General features: G+C 42.8%; 1 pseudogene; it reads left to right on the top strand.

Annotated features, from left to right (window-relative positions):
- The first annotated feature begins 1,433 nt into the window (after window positions 1-1,433).
- LOC112471111 lies at window positions 1,434-1,552 on the top strand (annotated as a pseudogene).
- The last annotated feature ends 18,086 nt before the right edge of the window (window positions 1,553-19,638 follow it).

Consider the following 19,638-nt stretch of genomic DNA (forward strand, 5'->3'; position numbering starts at 1 on the left):
GACATTGTCCGAGATTTAATGTATGTAGATGTAATGCATTTGACAACTATAACATGGAGAAGGAAACAAGGTAAAGATGGTTATGTGATTATAAGCCTTCTATATTTTACATGCAGTTGTAAAATATTAACTCTAAATAGACTGAAAGGTTTGGTTTGTATATCCCTAAAGCAACAACAAAAAGTAAAAGATATAGTCAAAAAGCCAATAGACAAAATAAATGGAATACTATAAAAAGTTCAAATAATTCAGAAGAAGGCAGAAAAAAAGAACAGAAAAAAATGAGATAGAAAAATAATAAAATGGTAGACCTAAATTCAACTATAGCAATAATTGCATTCAATTCGAATGATCTAAACACAGCAATTAAAAACAAATATTACCATGTTGGATTGGGGGAAAAAAAGACTCAATTAGGTACTGCCTATAAGAAATATACCTTAAATGTATTTGCATAAGGACCAGCGAACTGAACCATAATCTGTTTTAAGGAGTGTTATTTACATTTTATCAGGGTCATGAAGAAGGGGAGGAAGAAAACGAAGAGGAGACAAACCATATGTGGTCAGAAAGTCTAAAATATTTACTTACTGGCCCTTTATAGAAAGTTTGCTGGCTCCTCATATTAATAGATTAAATTTAAAAAGATATACCAACACACATCAAAGCAGAAATGGCTACAGTAATGTCAGACAAAGAAGACTTAAGAACAAAAGAAGCCACCAGGTATAAATAGGGCCATTTATATAATAATAAAGAATCAGTTCACCAAGAATACATAATCCTAAATATGAATGACAGAGTACCAAATAACATGAGACAGAAAGTGACAGAACTAAAAGAAATAGACAAATCCACAGTTATATTTGCAGACGTCATCATTGCTTTTTCAGTAATCAACAGAACAATAAGTAGACAGAAAATCTACAAGGGTATGGAAGACCTGAGCGACACTATCGATTTGACCTAATTGACATTTATAGACCACTCTAGCCAACAGTAACAAAATACTTATTCTTTTCAAGTGCAAATGGAACACTCATCAAATTAAATCATATTCTGGAACATTAAAACCTTAAAAGAATTGAAGTTAAACAATGTGTATTCTCTGGCTATAATGGACTTAAAAATTAACATATCTGAAAAATCCACAAATATTTAGAAATCAACACACCTTTAACCTGTGGAACAAAGAGGAAGTATAAAATAAATAATCTAAAATTCCACTTTAGAAACCAGGAAAAGAGCAAATTAAACCCAAAGAAAGCATAAGGAAAGAAATAATAAAGAACAGATTATTATAATTGAAAACAAATAGAAAATAAGTGAAACCAAGTTAGTTATTTCAAAAGACCAATACACTCAATAACTCTCTAGGCAGACTGACCAAAAATAAAAAGAGACAGATTATAAATGTCAGAAGTGAAAGATGGGTCTATGGCCATGCCACCCTGAACAAGCCCGATCCCGTCTGATCTCGGAAGCTAAGCAGGGCCAGACCTAGTTAGTACTTGGACGGGAGACCACCTAGGAAGACCAGGTGCTGTAGGCGTAAGAAATAAAAAAATAAGGGATTGTTAGCTGACAAGGTCCTTGCAATCTGTGAGGTCAACCAAGGGTTGCCTCGCCTAAAAAATAAAAAAATAAAAATAAATAAAAAATAAAATAAAAGATGGGATATCCCTTCATATGCTAGAAATATTAAAAGGAAAATAAGATGGTCTCTTTATGCCATAAATTCAACAATTTAGACAAAGTACAAATTAATTAAAAGATACAAAACACCAAAACTCAAGAAGAAAGTGGTAACTTGAATGTACTGTAGAAATTGAACTGTTCATTTAAAATCTTTCAACAAAGAAAACTTCAAGCCCAGGTTATTTCAAAGGCAAGGTCTGCCAAACATTTAATCAAGTAATAATACCATTCTACCCAAGCTCTTGCAGAAAATAGAAAAGGTGAGAACACTTTACAACTCATTTTATGCCAGCATTACCCAGACATTAAAACCATTAGAAGGAAACAGTCGATATACGTCATGAATATATACACAGAAATCCTCATCAAAATATTAGTAAATCGAATCTAGCAACATAGAAAAAGATACGACATCTTTAGCAAATAGGGTTTATTCTGGGAATACAGGACTGTTTGAACATTAGAAAGTAAATCAATGTAATTCATCATATTGACAGACTAAAGGAGAAAAAGATGAGGGAAAAGTACTTGACAAAATTCAGCATCTATTTATGAGTAAAAGCATCAGCAAACTACGACAGACAGTGCTTCCTCAACTGGTAAAGGGCCTTTAGAAATCTACATCTAACGTCACATTAAATGGTAAAAGACTGAAAGTTTTCCCCCTACGATCAGTGACAAGGTAAGGATATCTACTCCCCACTTCCATTCGGCATCATACTGGACTTTCTAACAAGTGTGATGAAGCAAGAAAAAGATAGAGCATTGGCAAGGAGGAAATTAAACTATTCACAGATGACATGACTGTCTTCATGGAAAATTCTAAGATTCACTGGAATCTACAAAAAAATCTCTAGAATATGAAATTGGTAAGGGAACAGGATATAAGGCCAATGTGCAAAAAATCAGCTGTATTTAGGCCAATGTGCAAAAATTAGCTGTATTTCTATATATTAGCAATGAATATATTTCTATATATTAGCAATGAATATTTGATATGTAAATTTTAAAAAGTAGTGTCCTACCCATGTTCATAGATAACACTATTCACAATAGCCAAAGGTGAAAGCAACTCAAGTGTCTATGAACAGGTGAATATGGATAAATAACATATTCAATGGTAAAAGACTGCAGTGTTTCCTGTAAGATTAGGAACAAGGCAAAGATGCCCAGTTTCATCATTTCTGTTGAACATAATTGTAGCCAGAGCAGTTAGGCAAGAAAAAGAAATAAAAGGCATCCAAATTGGAAAGGAAGAAGTAAAATTATCTGTGTTCACAGATAATACGATCTTACATGTAAAATATCCTAAAAATTCCACAAAACAATTGTTAGAACTAATAAGTGAATTCAGCAAAGTTGCAGGATACAAAGTCAACACATAAAAATTATTTGCATTTTTGTACACTAACAATAAACAGCCCAAAAAGGAAATTAAGAAAACAATTTCATTTACAATATTGTCAAAAATAATATAACATTTAGGAATTAACCAAGGAGGTGAAGGGCTGTACAATGAATACTACAAAACATAGGGTTTTTTGCTGAAAAAAATTAAAGATAAATAAATGAAAACACATCCTATGTGTTTTCCTAATAATATTATTAGGATGTCAATACTACACAAAGAAATGGAATCCCTATCAAAAAACCCCATTGACATTTTTGGCAGAAGTTGAAAAACCCATTCTGAAATTCATATGGAATCTCAAGTGACTCTGAATAGCCAACAGTCTTGAAAAAAGGAGAACAAAGCCAGAAGACTCATAATTATGATATCAAACTTACTATAAAACTACGTAATCAAAACAGTTTAATAGCGTAAAGAGAGACATATAGATCAATAGACTAGAATAGAGAGCCTATACATAAACTCTTGTATGTATGGTCAGACGATTTTTGACAAGAGTGTCAAGACCATTCAATGTGGGGAAAGGACAGTGTTTTCAACAAATGATGCTGGGAAAACTGAATATCTATATTCAAAAGAATGAATAACCTTGGACCCTTACCGAACACCACATGCAAAAACTAACTCAAAATGTATCCATCACCTAAATGTAAGACCTGAAACTATAAAATCTTAGAAGAAAACATAGGAGAAAAACTTTATGACACTGGATTTGGCAATAATTTTTTGATATGACACCAAAGACACGTGCAAGGAAAGGAAAAATAAAATAGATTTCATGGAAATTTATAAAGTATGTGCAGCAAAAGACACTATCCACAGAGTAAAAAGGCAACCTATAGAATGGGAGAAAATATTTACAAATCATATATCTGATAAAGAATTAACATCCAAGATATATACAGAGAACTCCTAAAACTCAACAATGAAACAACCTGATTCAAAAATAGGCAAAGAAGATATACAAATGGCCAATAAGCACATGAAAAGATGCTTAACATCACTAATCATTTGGGAAATGCAAATCAAAACTACAAGGAGATGCTACCTAACAGCTCTTAGGATAGCAACTATCACACAGACGCGAAGTAAACGAAGTAAAATGGTTGGTGCGAATGTGGAAACGTTGACGCTCTTGTGCTAATCACAAAAAGACTACCATATAGTTGCACTTACATGTGAGGTACTTAGAGCAGTCAGAATCATAGATACAGAAAGTAGATTGGTGGTTGCCAGGTGCTGCGGGTAAAGATGAATAGAGTGTTTAAAAGGGACAGTTTTACAAGATAAACATTCTGGAGATGACGGTGATGGTAGCATATTATGAATATACTTAATACCACTGAACTGTACATTTAAAAACAACTGTATGGTAAATTTTATGTTTGTATATTTTACCATGATAAAAAAATTAGAAAAGAATATATTATAATCCTGGGAACCAACATTAAAAACAAAGTGTAAAGATGCATATTTGAAGAGGTAACAAGGAATTAAGATAGAATATTAAAAATACTAAAACATTCCTGTTAACCAAACAGAAGGCAAAAAACAGAAGCAAAAAAAAAAAAAAAAAAAAAAGACCTTAAAAAAAAAGTTATGATCAGATTAAACTTCACCTTATCGGTCACTGTATTTTAATATAAAAATACAAATGGACTAAACACTCCAATTAAAAGGCGAATATTGTTCAATTAGATTTTGAAATGCAGAATCCAATTGTACGTAATCTACAAGAAACAAAGACAGGTTAAAAAGTAAAAGGGTAGGAAAAATACACTATGTAAACAGTAAGAACAGGTTAGTATGGTTACATTAATATCATGCACTGTAGACTACAAGAAAATAAATATTACCAGAGATAAAAAGGAACATTTTCGTAATGATAAAACACTTCATAATAATGAAAACATGTCACAGTCCATCAGAAAAACATAACCATGAATGTCTGTGCATCTAATACAAAGTTTCAAATGCATGAAGTGAAAACTTGATAGAACCAAAGGGATAGAAAAATCCACAATCGTAGATGGATTTTAATCCTTCCTCTCTGAAGTTGGTTGTAAAACGAGATGAAAAATTAAACATGTAAAAGATTCTGACATTATCAATCACTTTTCCTTATTGACATTTATAGAACACCATACCCAGCAACTACAGAATATACGTTCTTTCATGTAAACATGGAATATGCATCAAGATAAAACATATAAATAGAATGTCTCAGTAAATTTCAAAAAGTAGAAAACTTACAGAGGTTTTTCTTTTTTTCTTGTATGAACACGGTGGAATTAAATTAGAAGTCAATAAAAAAGATGTATAGAAAAGATCCTGAAGATTTGGAAATTAAGCAACACAAGTTTAAATAACACGTGAATCAAAGATAAAATCACAAACAAAAATTTAAAATACTTCGAACTGAATGAAAATTCAACATAAAATTTGTCAGATACATTTGAAAGAGTGCTTAGAGGGATATTTATAGATTTTAATTTGTATTGGAAAAGAGAGAAAGGTTTAAAATCAGTGATCTAAATTACCATTTAAGAAGCTAGAAAAAGAAGAGCAAATTAAGCCCAAGTAAGAGAATAAAGGAAATGATAAAGGTAAAAGCAGAAACCAATGAAATAAAGAACAAGCAACAGAGAAGACAGTGATCCCCGAAACCATGCTCTGTGCCCCATGTGTTATAAGCTCTTTCGCCTATGAATCATGGGAATACAAATTATTACTGGCCTAGTTTGAGCTCCAAGAATTATTTTTTCTGTTACTTGCCAGTAGTTTTTCCTATCATCTTGATAGTTTTCTCACATGCATGCAATGATCAACACTCGCTACAGACTCCAGGGGAAACCACTGCAGATGTTAATGTTTTTTCTGTGTTTAGCTCTCTCTTCTCCCCTACTCTGACTTGCAAATGCTCACCACCTTGGCATCCCTGAACCCCAAACTCTGCTCAAGTCGTGGAGACCATTGGCATTCTGTTTGCATTCCCACTCCCTGTGCTGTGGCCCTGAAACTCTTTCCAGCCACAAAAATAAATTAAATAAATAAATAAAAATAAAAAGTAAAAAACAAATGGGATACATAAAACATACAACAAGATAATTTAAACTCAACCATATCCTTTATCACACAATGCAAATAGTTTAGCTGTACCAGTTAAAAAGAGATTGGATATAAAAATAGTACTCAATTCTACGCTGTCTAATAAGAAATCCACTTCAAAACTTATAAGTAAAAGAATGAGATACAATACTAACACTAATCAAAAGAAAGCTAGAGCTGTTGCATTGAACAAGACAGAGTGGATTTAAGAGCAAAGAAAATTACAAGGATAAAGAGGACCATTTCATCTCGATAAGACAGGGCGTTCTGTTCTCCTTAACAAGGTGTGCCCTCTGGAACAACCGTTTAACCAGAGCCTGACCGGCTGGGCTTTTATGAAAGCCTGACTGACCTGGAGGGAGGGAAATGCCCGAGTCCAGCCAGCTCTGGCATCCCACGTGGAGGAAGGGAAATGGCCCACTTCAGTCTCCTTTCGCCTTCCACGTGGAAGAAGAAATACCCAGCTTCAGCCCTCAGCCACCGTCCTGTCCCACCTAAGGAGTGGCGGAAATGAGAAGCAGGTGTGAAGTTCACTGAAGACATGATCCGTGAAAAGGAAGAACTGACAAGCTGTACTTCATTAACATTTTCTTTTCTGTGAATGAAAAGACAAGCCACAGAATGGGGGATATATATGCAAAAGATATCCAATAAAGGACTATTCCAAATATACAAGGAACTCTTAAAACTCAACAATGAAACAACCCAATTAAAAAATGGGCCAAAGACTTAAACAGACACCTCACCAAAGACATACAGGTGGCAAATAAGCATATGAAAAGATGCTCTACACCGTATGTCATCAGCATCAGGGAAATGCAAATTAAAACACGAGATACCACTACACGCCTATTAGATCAGCCAAGATCCAGAGCACTGACACCAATTGCTGATAAGGATGTGGAGCCACAGGAACTGTCATCATGGCTGGTAGAAATCCAAATGGTACGGCCACTTTGGAAGACAATTGGGCCGTTTCTTACAAAACTAAACATACTCTTACCATACAATCCAGCCAGATCACTCATACATTGATAGTGGGAATGTAAAATGGTACCGCCAATCTGGAAAACAGTCTGGCAGTTTCTTATGAAACTAAACCTGCAACATGACCCAGTAATTATACTCTTAGGCGTTCATCCAGAGAAATGGAAACTTATATTTCACAAAAAGTCTATACACAAATGTTCATAGCAGCTTTATTTGTGATAGACAAAAGGAAACAATCCAGATGAACTTCACTGGGTGGATAGTGAAATGAACTGTGGTACATCCATACCATGAAATACTACTCAGTAATCCTACGAAAGAACAGCTATTGACATAAGCAACAACTTGGATGGCTTGCAAGACAATGATGCTGAACGGACTTCATCAAAATTAAAAAGCTTTGTTTTTCGGAAGACTGTTAAGAAAAGACAAAGGCAAGCCACAGCCTGGGAGAAAATATTTGCAAAGCATAATTGACAAAAGACTTCTATCCACGATGTATAAAAACCTCTTACAACTTTTTAATAAGACAAACAACCAATTTAAAAATGGCCTAAAGATTTGAACAGAAACGTCACTGAAGAAGATATACAGATGGCAAATAAACACATGAAAGGGTATTCAACATCATTTGTCAGTAACTGCAAATTAAAACTGAATATGATAAAATTAAAACTATAATATAATTTAAAAACTATCATATTATAGGTCTTTTTAGCCATTAGAATGTTTAATTTTTTTAAAACTGACCACAGAATCTTGGAGAAGACATAGAACAACTGAAATTCTCATACGTTGCTGATGAAAATATGAAATTATACAATTACTTTGGAAAAGAGTTTGATTATTTCTTTAAAAGTTAAACAAAAACCTACCATACAATCCAATCATTCTTTTTTCTAGATAGAGAAAGAAATGATGGCATGTACGGATATTAGTAGTTTTATTGACTTTGGGCAAAAACTGGAAACAACTCCAATGTCCATCACCAGGTGAATGAAGAAATAAGTTTTGGTATCTCATTAGAACATGATACTATTCAACCATGAAAAAGAACAAATTGTGATACGTGCAATAGTATGGATGAATGAACCTCAAAATCATCATGCTGAATGAAAGAAACCAGATGCAATAATATATATACTATATATTTTTCTAAATAAAATTCTAAAAAATGCAAACTCATCTGTGGTTACAGAGAGCAAATCACTGGCAGCATGGAAACAGGTGGTAGGAGAGAGGAATTACAGTGAGGCATGAGCAAACTTTTGTGAATGATGGAAATATCTTGATTGCAGTGATAGTTTCATGGATACATATGTAAGCATTCATCAAATTGTGTACTTTAAATATGTGTGGTTTATTTTATGTCAGTTATACCTTAATAAATCTCTTATAATCCCTAGCAGAACTGATCAAGAAAAAAATGGGGGCGGGGGGACACAAATTACCAGCATCAGAAATTAAAGAGAGAATATCATTATAGATCCAACGGACTTCAAAAAATAAGGAGACTCTATGCAGTGGACCAATTCCTTGAAAAACACAAGTTACCAAACCTGATACAACTTAAAATAGATACTCTGAATGGTCTAGTATCTCTTAATGAATTCAAATTTGTTATTGAATCCTTCCCACAAAGAAATTCCAGGCCCAGTGTGCTTTACTAGGGAGAACTATCAAACACTCAGGGAAGAAATAGTACAATTCTTACACAAACTCTTTCAGAAAACAGAAGAAAATATTTCTCAAATCATTTTAGCATAATTCTGATACCAAAACCTGACAGAGGCATTATAAGAAAACTGTAGACCAGTATTCCTCATGAAAGACACCAAAATCTCTAACATAATATTAGCAGATTGAGTCCAGTAATGTGTAAAATGATAATAAGAATTAAGTAGAATTTTCCCAAAGAATGCAAAGATAGAACTATATTTAAAAATATAATTCACCATATTAACGGAATAAGTGGGTAAAACCATATGATCATTTCAAAAGATAGAAAAAAAAATCTGACAAAATTCAATGCCCATTTATGACCAAACTTGGACAAGAGAACTCTTTAATAAGGGACATATATGAAAATCCTGGTTAATGTTGTATTTATTGCTGAAAGATTGAAGACTTTTCTCCTAAGACTGGGAACAAGGCAAGAATGTCTGCTCTCACCATTCTAGTGTAATAAGGCAAAAAAAAAAAAAAGTTTTAGAGATTGGAAAGAAAGAACAAGCCTTCCTATACTTGTAGATGCTATCATTATTTATGTGAAAAAAAATTCAAATATACAAAACTAACTGCTAGAGCTAATAAATACTTTTAATAAGGTCATAAAATACAAACAACATATAAACTCAATTTTTTTAGCAGCAAATAATTGGAAATGAAATTTTAAAACAATTCTGATAATCACATTAATACATAAAATACCTAATAATATTAACTAAAGATATGCAAGGCCTATATATTAAAAAAAATGATGCTAAGAGAAATTAAAGATCTAAATGGATAGATAAACCATATGCATGGCTTTGAGACTCAGTATTGTCAAGATGAGAGTTATCTCCAGATTGAGCTATGACTGTTTATAGTTCCAACATAATTCCAATCCAAATATTAAGATTTTTTGTAGAATTGACAAGTTTTTCTAAAATTTCAATGAAAAAGCAAAGGACCTATAATATCCAAAGCAATCTTGAAAATAAACACCCAATTAGAAAACTCACACTCTGATTTCAAAATGTATTGAAAGCTACTGTAGTCAACATGGAATGGTAGTAATGGAGTCATAAAGAAGTAAATCCATGGGTTATAACGAAGAATCGAGAGAGAGATTTATATGTATTCAGTCTGTTGATATTTTTTACAATGGTGTCAAGGCAATGGCGCCTTCAATGAGAAACATTTTTTTCAGCAGAAATTCCCAAGAAGACTAGGAAAATATGTCCAAAAAAAGATCCTTATCTTCTGCTTCACATCACACTTAAAAGTTGGAGACAGATCATAGACCTAAAGATAAAAGCTAGAATGATAAAGCTTCTAGGAGAATACATACAAGAATATCTTTATGAACTTGAAGTGGGCAAAGTTTTCTTAGGACACAAAAAGTACCAAACACAAAAAGAAATTGACAAATTGGACTTCTTAAGATTATAAACCTCTGCTCATCAAAAAACAGTGCAAATATAAAAAGACAATTCACAGATTGGAAGAATGTAATACATATATCTGACACAGGACATATATCTGTTATATTTAAAGATTTCTAATAATTCAATAACAGAAGTTAAAACAAGACTTGAATAGACAAACACTTCTCAAAAGAAAATATACAAATGGACAAGTGCATGTAAAGTTAATATTAGCAGTCATCAGGGAAACGAAAGCATAATGTGATACCACTCATCCATCAGGATGGTCAAAACTCAAATAATTGATAATGTCTATTGTTGGTGAGGATGTGGGGTAACTAGAACTCTCATACATTGCTGATGCGAGGACAAGGTGGTACACCCACTTTGGAAACTGTTTCTAAGTTTCTTAAAAAGTTAAACATAAAACTACCCCATCATGAAACAATTCCGCTCGTAGGTGTTGACTCGAGAAAAAGAACAAATGTCCATGAAAGTGGGCACAACCCAAATGTCTACTAATAGAAAAGTGAATAAAGAAGTTACTGTGTATATTTATCCAATGAGATACTACTTGGTCTGGAAAAAAACAACAACAATGTTGATGGATCAAAAGCAGTATGTCGTACAAACGAGTACATATCCTCTGATTACATGTATGTGAAGTTCATGAGCAAGGAGGATTGATCTACGGTGACCAAAATTAGAACAGTGGTTTCAATGAGCATGAACTGGAAGGGCCATGAGGGAACTTTCTGGAACAATAGAAGATAGCTGTCTTGATTGGAGTGGTGGTTACAGGGATATTTGTTTTACTCAAAACCTATCAAATTATATACTTCTCTGAATTTATGTAAATTTTGCCTCAATAAAAAAGTTATTAAAATACATGTTGTTCAACCTTCAGCTGACATCATTACACTTTCATATACCCCATGTAATATTCCAAATTTGTTCCTCAAAAAAATCTACAACACAGTACAAAATAGAACATAAAGCAAAAAGATAAAAAGGCTATTAACGTAATGCCATAATGTTTTTGGGACAAGTAACATATTGTTTATCCCTCAGAAAGTCCATTTTTAAAATATGTTCCTTTTAATCATATCATTAAAAATAAAATATGGTATTTGTTTCATTCTCGTATTCTGTCTCACAAAATAAAACAAAGCAAATCACTGACCAATTTTAAAAACACACAGATTTAAAACAAACTAACCTAATCCATGTCATTAGAAGTCAGCATAGAGGCTTCCCTTGAGGGGAGAGGGTAGCGACTCCGGGGAGCAGGGTGTGCTTCTGAGGGGCGGTGAAGTTCTGTTTCTTGATCTGGGTGTTGGTTACACATGTGTGTTCGGTTTGTGAAAATTCATCACTGCACTTTTATGATACATACACACACACACTTTTCTCAGTGTTTCTCAAGTCCACTTTTATAAAACTGAAAACGAAAACAAGTAATCCTAAAAAAGTTAACCATAGTGAAAAATTGGCCAACGATGGATAAATTCAAAATAGAAATTGTTTTTTGAAGGAGAGACGAGAAAGGACGAAAAAGAAAAGAGCGAGAAGATGAAGGGGAGGAAGGACAGACGGACGTGCTGCCAGACACCTACGTAGTCTTCGTTCAAGGTCAGTCATTGCGATGACTCTTGAAACATGGCTCAGAACTCCCTAGTGTTTTTACCTGTAGGCTCTCAACACAGTGGGGAGCTAAGGCAGGGCTATGGCTCTGGACGATGGGGGGTCCCCTGCGTGCCCCAGAGGGCGGCGATGCAGGTGGGGGTGGTGTTGGTCACAGACAGCTGGGGAGTAAGACAGGGCTATGGCTCTGGGCGATGGCGGGTCCCCTGCGTGGCCCGGAGGGCGGCGGTGCAGATGGAGGTGGTGCGGGTGAGCTCCTTGACCACTGCCACTCGGCAGGCAGGGCCGGTGCCCTGTAGCAGACTGGCGTGGCTTTTGATCTTGGTGACAGTGATGTCGTCGGGTCTGTGGTTCGCTAGGAGCTGTACGGCAGGCTCTGGGCAAAGTGAGAAAGGAGCTGCAGAGGCCCCGACGCCGCCTCCTGCCGTCCTTGGAGTTCGTCCGCGCGTCCTTGTTGCGTCGTCAGGCCTCCGTTTCTCACGCAGGGCCATCCCGTTTTAACAGGCGTAGCTCTGTGACGTGTTACTGTCTGGTGGGGATCCAGGGGGAGGAAATGCACAACAGGAACTGACGCCGGTGGCTCCTCTGGGCTTGGGGGTCGCCCACGGGGTGGAGGGCGTAGTGCTGGGTCAGCTGGTTGTAGTCTGCGTCGGAGAAGGGGACCAGGTTCCGTTGCTGGGCACTCACAGAAAACAAGGTTTGCAAGAAAGGGGTGTGCATCAGACGCTGGCCCTTGCCGCTGGTGGAGGCAGAGGGGCGGGGGATCACTGCGTTGCACTCTGTCTGGCGTGACACACAGTAGAAGGGGCTGAGATGCCAAGAGGCCAGACTTGGAGAGGAGACTCGGATCTCTTCTCTTCTGACAGTGTCGGAGGGCAAGGACGAGAAGCGTGTGTCTGTGGGGGAGGAACAGCAAGAACGAAGGCTCAGTGGCTGTGCCGAGCTCTGACTCCGCGACGCGGACCACAGCTTGGGAGCAAAGGTCTTAGGCTGGGAAGCAGGTGCCGGGAGCCCCCCCATCCCCCTTCCTGTTGCCAAAGCGAGGCACCTCCCTTCCCCCTCCACTCAGCCACCTCACAGCCATCAGTGGTGACCCTGACAGACGCGTCCACAGGCTGGTTTAGCACGCCGCCGCCGTCTTCAACAGGGACGTGAAAACCAGGGGGAGCCCATGAGGAAAACCAAGGCACATGCGACAGGGCCGCCGGCTTCATGTTTCACAGCCTTCCGCCACTGCCGCCCAGGAGCCTGGGGGTGTTTCTGCAGAAGAGGTGCAGCCAGGTCAGGGCCAAGTGGACGCGACTCGAGAGACGGCAGCTTGGCAAATGACCCTTGAAAGCTGAAGAAAAGTGGCCAATTCAGGGACCGTCTGCTGGTCCAGAGCTCTGGGGTCTGGGGCAGTTGGACTCAGGTTCCACTCCCAGCACTTCCTAGCTGTGGACCTTGGGCACAAAGCCACTGTGAGCCGCCTGCCCCTCCATAAAATGGGAATAAAAGTACCCGCTCCACGAGTTCGTCGTGCGCATCGGGTGGTGGATTTAGCACAAGGCCTGCCATCTTACTGGGGGCTTATACCACTCTGCGAGCCCTGGTGACTATTGGCCTTGGCCGAGTAGAGTGGTTCATCCAGGTTCTCTCCCCACCTCCTAAAGCCCAGAGTCCTTGCTTTGGAGCTAGCCACCCACCCAGAGGGCGTCACTCAGCCCTGGGTCTGTGTCTGCCACTAATGTGGGATTCCCTGAGGGCCAGGTTTGAACAAAGTGAGGAGAGAGGGAGAGTCTAGGGGATATGTGGAAACCAAGCTGGCTCCCTCTTGTCGTGGGTCCCGGGACCCTCTCATCACAGAGACCCCGTTCCTCCAGACGGAGTTCCAGCATGTGTCCTGGACAGGCCGTGTGAGACTCCGGTGGCGCCCAGCCACATGTGTCCAAAGTGGGCTCTCCTCTCACCCTTTGAACAAGGGCTAAAGCTTTCGGTCAGGGACTTGCCCAGGATCGGGCTGGGTAGGCGCACTTGATCTGATGGCCGAAGTAGACACATGTCACCAGATACCAGGTCTGGGCCATGCAGCTGAGATTAAACCTCCCCCAAACGCCCCCGAAAAGCTGGTGATCCCAGCCGTGGCCAGGCCTCCACGTCCTATGCAGGACAGGGGACCTCTGTGCACAGCTGTCTTGGACCCTCAGGAACCCACACAGCTCACCGAGCCCATCAGAACCAAGAGGAAAACTGCAGTGATTATTTCAAGAATAATCGTTAGTCGAGGGAGAAAGAAGAAAAAGATAATTCTACCTTTTCCCAAAAGATTCGATTTGCAGGCGGCCTTTGGGTCCACCCGGCCTCCCTTTGCTTTCTTGAGAAAGGCGAGTTTTTATTCTGCCCTCGTCTGCTCTCCACAAAGGAGCCAAAGCCACAGCTGCAGGTGCTGAGTCTGGGCGCTGTGGGGCCCCCTGCTTGGCTGCTGATTTAATATTCAGATAATCCTTAAATTGCCTCCATTGGGCGGATGGAGGCCACCTCATCAGAGCGGCCTCAGGAGGCTCCGGCATGCTCCTGGCAGGGTGAGGAGGAATGACCCCCCAGCAAGGGTGCTGCAGATATCTCTTCCTGGAGGAGTTTAGGGTGAGGCCTGTGGTGTTCCCATCGGAGAGTTTTATGTCACCGCTGCTCTGTATCTGGTCTCGGAGCCCCGGACCTGTGTCCCCCCACCGTCTCTCAGCTGGGACCTGGATGTCTTGTGGTCTGCCTGGCAGGCCCGGTGCTTGCCTTTTTCGTAGGGAGGCAGCAGAGATGCAGCCGGGCTGAGCCAGGGTGGTCCCTGGGGACCCTCGCCGGAGGTGGCAGTGAGGCTCGATAAATGTTCCTTAGGCTGGCGCACGGAGCCCCCTGGGAGCCCCCCCCAGGAGCCCCGCTTTTCACTCCCGTGGGACTGCAAGATGCTTTCGGGGCAGGTGGGTCTTTTCTGTTTTTCGTTCTGGGGACAATGAGAAAGGAGGGTCAGCAGGGCAGCAAAGATATCTCTTGGTGACGCCCAGCAAGATGAAGATGAGCCGGAAGTAGATGCCCAGAACCGGGGTGACCTGGGACGCACACTTCCCAAGCTGGGTTTCTCGCAGGTAGAGGGCCCAGGCCACCATCACTGTGCCAAACTGGATGAACACCACTGCCAAGAAAGCTTCGGGGACCTTTTCCCCGGAGAGCGACCCAGCCGGGTCAGCGGCCGAGGGTTTCTCCCATGGCAGAAGGCGGCTCAGGCAAAGGGCCGAGTGTCAGGAGCACGCTCCGTCCCTGTCCCTACCATCTCACACACCTCAAATGCTCCACGAGACATCACCCTTCCTAGCCTGAATTTCGGGGGTCCCTGTGCCCCCTACCTGAGTGTGGGTGGACGGTAAGAAAGAAGAAAGGGAAGTCGGATCTAGAGATGATGGATTGATGGAAGGAAGCATGGAAGAATGGAGGGAGGGTAGCCGGTGGATGCCAAGGTGGTTAGATGGATGAACGATTGGACGGACAGACAGTGAGAGACCAAATGTGGATTGACAAAAGCCTGGACAAAAGCTAGGGTGCGCCCACGCCCTCCTGCAGCCCTGCGAGAAGGAAAGGGTGGCGCTTTTGGTGACGGCGGCGTGGTCTGGGGGGGTCTGCCTCCCACGTGCCTCCCATGTGCTGTTCTCCCCGGGCCTGGCCTCCACTCAGGCCTTCCACCCAGGGGCACATGGCTCCACAGTGACTCTGGGAACCCGTTTTCATGCCAGTTCTGCTTGGAGCCCGGAGTTCATGAGGAAGCGAGAGGACCCCTCCCTCATCTCTCAGCTCTCCCACTGCTCCTGAGCAAGCTCCCTTGTGGCCTTCTAGTGACCAGCTTCCTGGCTTTCTCCGGCAGCTTCTCCAGCGACCTTCTGCTAGGTTGCTTTTGTCTGAATGGAACTTCCCGAGGAGGCTCCACCTCTTCCTGCATCCTGGGTCTTGGGGACCCCTTGGCAAGACATAATGATACAGGCCTTCTCCTTGATCTTTCCTTCCAGAAGCTGTTTTAGTTGGGACCACTCTGTCCCCCCGACCCCCAGGCTAGGAGAGAAGGAACCAGCACCCTGTGGTTTGTGCCCGCATCTGGAATTGGGCCAGAGGCTTGCTCTGTCGCCTCCCTGATCCAAGGGGCCAGGTCTGGACCCCAGGCCCCAGAGGGGAGAGCCTGGTGGGTGGGGGAACCAGCAGGTGGGGCTGGGCACTGGGTGGGGAGGGGGCGTGTGGTGGGCCTTGGAACAATGACCAGCAGACCCTTTAACAGCCCAGGGATTTAGGGCTCCAGTGACTCGCACTTTCCCGGACTCTGCAACAGGGTTGGGACTAATGGGGTAGACCTTGAGCCAGAGCTGGAGGACTGGGACCAGGCCAAGTGGGCTGCCGCCCACCTTTGCACTGCCCGCTCCAGAAGGCCCAGCAATGGGCTGGCGGTCATAATGGCAGCTCCTGCAAGGAATGGTCCAGCTTAGCCTTCTTGGGAGGTGGCCGCCACCTGAAGCCCCTCTGCTGGCTTTTATTCTTTGCCTTCTGCTGTGTTCCTTCCCCTGGTCAGATGGCAGCTGGCCCCACAGCCCCAAGCGTCACCCCCACCACCACGGCGCGGCTTAGCCATAATGCACACCTTTCCCCAAAGCCGGCTGCAGGCCAGGGCCACAGGAGGGGCACAGAGGAGTCTGCGGAAGGGCGGGGGAAGGGCCAGGAGAGTGGGCGCTGCCCCCCAGGAATGGGGCTGCTCCGAGGCCCTGACCCCCTTACTCTGAGGCAGACCTTGCAAGGCAGAGGGGCCGGTCCGCGGGCCTCAGCCTGGGGGCCCCGGGGGATCCACAGAGCCCAGCCATCTCCTCTGTCCTGGCCACCCACAGAGCCAACGGTTGGTTACGGATTGTCAGCAAAGGCTCTAGCAGCTTCCTAAAAATGTTAAGGGGCTAGTCTCGAGGTTGTCCCCTCCAGTCCTGGGATGTGACGGGATTCCAGCAGCCAGAAACAGTGGTGTAGTTGTGCTCAGGCTGTGCTGTCTGTGCCTAAATGGCACCTGCACAGAGAGGCCAGCCAGGGGCCCAGGAGGAGTGAGGTGCAGAGAGCCCGCCAGGAGGGGGTCGCGGCTGCGAACTGTCGCTTCTTCAGGCTACTTCAGGAAGGGACGCACAGCCATTGAAAAGCGGCAGGTGGGCAGTGGACTCTGAGTCCCGTCTCGCTCACTGATCAGTCCAGCCTTCCGTGGGGAGGAAGCAGGAGGAGAGACAGGCTGTGGCACTGGGGTGGCAAAGAGGTTCCCAGGAGGGGACACGAAGGGGCCTGGGGAGAAAGCTCTGCAGTGCGGGACAAGACGAGAAGGAAACGGAGGCCTGCTGGACGCACATGCCACCAGGAGGCAAGGACACGCGTTAGGGCCCGTCCCTGTCAAGGAGCACACTGAAGCGAGCCGTTTGGGAATTCAGCCATGGCCCAGACTCCCGCGGGAGTTGCCCGAGAACAGCAAAGTCTCAAACCAGAAGATTTAAAACGTCCCTAAAAGAAAGCACCCGAACAGAGAGCAGAGCCCAAAGCGACCAGAGGCGGAAGGGGCAGCAGACATTTCATTGTCGGTCCCTGCTGTCATCGTGTCCCCAGAAAGGGGACGTGAGGTCTCAGTTTCCTCATCTGGAATATGGGGACAGTTGCTCTGGCCCCAGACGGCCCACCTTTCACTTTAATTACTAGCAAATGAGACTCGCGGGGAGTGAAGTGCAGTGTCACAGCCCCTGTCCCCATGGCCGACGTGCCTTCACCGTGCAGCGGCAGAGGAACAAGACGAGCGGCCGCAGAGGCCCCGCAGGACACAGCGTCCTTCTCAATCCCAGTTATATTTGTTGGAGAAAATGGCTTTTCCCTACTGATGCCAGCATATCTTTCCATAGTCCGGGGAAAAAATCCAAACTGTGACAAATACTTGACCACGACGATGACCTAAGAAAGGGAGGAGGGAGAGGCAAAGGCATCGCGGATGGCCTGACGGAGGCACGCACATGACACGCACATGACACGCACACGCGCACCCCCTACAGCGAGTGAGTGCCGGGCCGCGCTTGGCCTGTGCTCACAGGCTTCGCAAGTGTAAGCGTGCGTCCCGGTCATTGGCCAGAAATAAAAAACAAGAAACCACTGTGAATACATGACTTGGCCCCATGTGACACTGCTGAAGGCTGGTCAACCTTTTTAAATTTCTTTGAGCTATTACTCTCTTTCTAATTTCTCCTGACATTTGTTGCCTGCTAAATCAATTTGATGCATGGCAGGCAGATTAAGACGGCTCTCCCAGCCCGCCTCCTCTCGCTGGCGAGTTGCGGGGTAGTGATTTCAAGAGATCGTCCTTTTATGCTGAAAATGCTCAAAAATAGCTTTGTTTCTTTTGGCAAGAGGAAAAGGTCACTCCAAGTTCCCATCCTTTTAATGCAGCTAGATTATCAAGCTTTCAGGGAGAGAAGCCATTCTCCCAAGCCAAGGAAGTGAATGGCCGAATACCTAATGTCCTGTAGACAGACTCGCTTTAATGCGTCTTTCACAAATTTCTAAAAGTACAGGTTCTTCGGCTGGATAAACAGCCTTGGGCCTCGTGGAGCCCCCGTTGGTAATACCTCTGTTTGGAAGTTGGAAGGAGTAGAGAAGCACCTCCAGTCCCTTGGGGATAGAGGCGGGTGGCCACCGCCTGTCTGTCATCATCGCTAACACTGGCAGCCACAGACAGGGCTGTGGACAGAGACTCCCCTGTTTAATGTGAAGAGGATGTCAGGAGTCAGGCTGTCATTTTAAATTCTGCCTTGGACCCAATACCCTCTTGGTTTTTTGAGAACTGGAGGGTTGGTCTAGTCAGTCATTAAGGCGCTTTCCAATTCAACCCTCTGTGCTTCTTTACGCAGAAAAACGTATTTTTGCTAGTCAGTCCAAACAGAGCAGAATCCACTCTGGGCGAGAGCACTAATGCAGAAGTTACCGTGTCCCTTTGCTGATGAAGTCCCCAAACAGTTCCCTGTGGGGACACGCTCTGACGCTGGGGTCTGTAATTCTCTCTCCGTAGAGCGCCCCGTGGTGTGCGGTATGTCACCAAAAGCTGTGCCCCGCAGATGATTCAGAGGACTGGGGCCAGGGCCAGTGGGGTTTCCCCTGATGCCTCAGATCAGTGGGAGCTGAGGCTGTGAGGGGGCCTCGTGGGGAAGGGGTCAGTGAGTGTGGAGACAGGAGATGCGGACTCCAGTAAATGCGGACTCCAGGAAATGACCTCAGGCGTGTCATTCTGGGACCGGTGTCCCTCCATCTACAATCTGGGAGAAGGCCTGGCTTGCCTTACACACAGCCCACCCGGAGACTCCCATGGGACGAAGAGTATAAAGGGAGATGGAACCGTGTGGACTCCCCAGACCAAGCCCTCCAAGCACGCGATGGTCCCAACTAAAAGTCAGAAGTGTAGCAATACTCTCAGGGGAATGAAATTTTATTGGACTCAGCTATAAGCAGTAACTCACATAGATCTGGTTCATTTGTAGTAGAGGGATTGACTTACACACGCAGAATGTGACGTGGACTTAGGAGAGCCTGTTCTTTCCAGTGGATTCATATATTCGTTACAATACTGTTTATTGGGTCTTTGACACG

Source organism: Pteropus alecto, unplaced genomic scaffold, assembly GCF_000325575.1.
Source record: "Pteropus alecto unplaced genomic scaffold, ASM32557v1 scaffold45, whole genome shotgun sequence".
NCBI classification, from domain to species: Eukaryota; Metazoa; Chordata; class Mammalia; order Chiroptera; family Pteropodidae; genus Pteropus; species Pteropus alecto.